Source organism: Leucopleurus acutus (genome assembly GCF_964270905.1).
Source record: "Leucopleurus acutus genome assembly, chromosome: 6".
Taxonomy (NCBI): Eukaryota; Metazoa; Chordata; class Mammalia; order Artiodactyla; family Delphinidae; genus Leucopleurus; species Leucopleurus acutus.
Genome location: NC_139149.1, coordinates 84,126,826 through 84,129,476, shown reverse-complemented (window position 1 = coordinate 84,129,476; position 2,651 = coordinate 84,126,826).

The window sequence follows — 2,651 nt, the reverse complement described above, 5'->3', positions numbered from 1 at the left end:
CACCAGCTCTGGTTTCTCAATACCATTTCCCACTAAAAGTAACCCGGGCTCCTTGGAGAAAGGTCAATTCCAGATTTGGGGCAATCTTGTTGAATTAGCAAGTAAGAATGTGCTCAAAAGCTGATGGATTTATGTCAAAAGGCTACAGGAGGCAGCTTGAAGGGGCTCCTACTGGCAAATGTGGAACAATCTGAGTGTCAAAAATCATATGGTTGGAAAGGATTTTGACACATTAATTTTTTTAAAGTCCATATTGATACAAAAAATTTAAATTTCTTTACAGAAGAATGTCAAGTAATAAATGTAAAATGTATAATAAAGTTAGAAGAAATCATCAGGCAAGAATCATCAGTGATATTAAAACCAATGGGTGGGGCTTCTCTGGCGGCGCAGTGGTTAAGAATCCGCCTGGTAATGCAGGGGAAGTGGGTTTGAGCCCTGGTCCGGGAAGATCCCACATACCACGGAGCAGCTAAGCCTGTGTGCCACAACTACTGAGCCCACGCACCACAACTACTGAAGCCTGTGCTCCTAGAGCCCATGCTCCACAACAAGAGAAGCCACCGCAATGAGAAGCCTGTGCACCACAACGAAGATTAGGCCCCACTTGCTGCAACTAGAGAAAGCAATGAAGACCCAATGCAGCCAAAAATAAATAAATAAAATAAATTAAAAAAAAATAAATAAATAAAACCAATAGGTGAAAGATTTGGGAGGAACAGAATATTCATTCAGTCTCAAACTATCACTCCACGGATAGCATATTCACTACAAAGGGGAAAAGATACCTTTGCATAGGATAAACCTGGCAGTACCACTTTAACCAAATGATCAAACTTAATATCACTGATAATGGGGCACATTAAGGTCTTGTGCCTCCAGATGTGTGGTGCTCAAAAGACATTCCTGATGTTCCTGCCAAAAATGTTTACCCTGAATCCAATCAGGAGGGGAAAACCATCAAATCCAAACAAAGGGATATTCTGCTGAACGGTCCTCCTGGCTCTTCAAAAATATCGATGCCATGAAAAAAATATCTGAGACAGTTTTAGAATAAAAGAGATAAAAGAGACATGCAGTGTATGATCCTGGATTCAATCCTGGACCAGAAAAAAACAAACCAAAAATTCCCAGGACACTATTGAGTCAATTGGAGAAATTTGAATATGACTCATATATGAGAGAAATAGTATTATGTAACGTTAAATTTCCCAAGAATGATTGTGTTGTGATTATGAAGGAAGATACTCTAGGAATACGTGTGTGTGTGTATTTAACATTTTATTTCCTTCTGATGTTTTGCTATTTATATTTTTTATTTTGAAGAATTTCAAGCATTCACAAGAATGAACACTGATAGAGGAGGGTGGGGTAGGGGAGAGAGAGAGAGAGAGAAGGGCACAAATATGGCAAAATACTAATAATTGGTGAATCTAGGGGAAGAGCATACAGATTTTCATTTTTCCAAATGACTGAAAATTTTCAAAAAAATTTAAATAGTAAAACATAAGAGAAACATGTTAAATAGTTTTCAGAGAACATTTAAGAGGTAGTTGGGAGGATTTTCTGCAGGAAGTGAGGGTGAGAGATTGAGAATGCCACTTAGTTTTCTGCCTTCTGTGCATAAGTAAATGATAAGGTCATTATTTCAGGTCAAAAACAGAATAAGAAATTGGTTTAAGGAGGAGGATGGTTGGTTGAGTTTTGATCTTGTTGATTTTGAGGTGTCCATGGCCCAACCAAATGAAATATCTTAGATAGAGAAGTCAGATCTTCATGGGAAAGGTCAGGGCTAAAGTGGATAATTACCAGCATGGAGAGGGTAGAGAAACGATGAGAGACAGTGAGAGCACCAATGAGACCTTAAAGAAAGTGAAGAGCGATGAGCTACGGGATCCAGGGGAACTCCAACATTTAAAGCAGTTCTTAATCTAGGCATCAAGGAGTCTGGGAGACCCCACAGCATTTGCCAATATCCACTTCTCTTCCTTCCTAAGTGTGTAGCTAGCTACTTTTCTCAGTTTCTCCTGCCTCTAGGTGAAATCATGTGACGGAGCTCCAGCCAATGGAATGGGGGCAGGTACCTTCCCCTGCTTTTAGGTGATATCATGTGACCAAGCTCTGGCCAATGGAATGGGGGCAGGATCATATGCGTCTTTCACTCTCCCTGACTTCCCGTCTGTGCAGTTGGAAGCTGAAGACTCCAAGGTGGCTGAGCCACATAATGTTGGAGGGCGGATCCCTGAATCATGCTTGGAGAAGAGCCACCTAGGAGAACATTCACACTGATTTGCCCAATCAGGAAATCAACCTCGGTTGTGCTAATCCATTAAGCTTTGGGGTTGTTTATTGAAGCTGGTAGGCTTACTTACACAGGAAATAGTTTATCTGGGAGAAAGGTCCTTTTTCTTTGGGAGAAAGGTCTATACCTTTATACTTTAAGGGGTCTGGATTTCCAGAAGAATAATAGGACTAGGCAGAGATGGAGGAGCCAGAGAGAAATTAAAGAAGGAACAAAGAGGCACAAAGAGAAACTCGAGAGATTAATGTCAGAGAAGCCAGGAGAGTAGAGTTGCAAGGACCAAACGGTCTGCAGTGTAGAAGGCAGCAGAGATGACCAGAAAGAGCTGAAGAGTGTCTCACATTGGAGG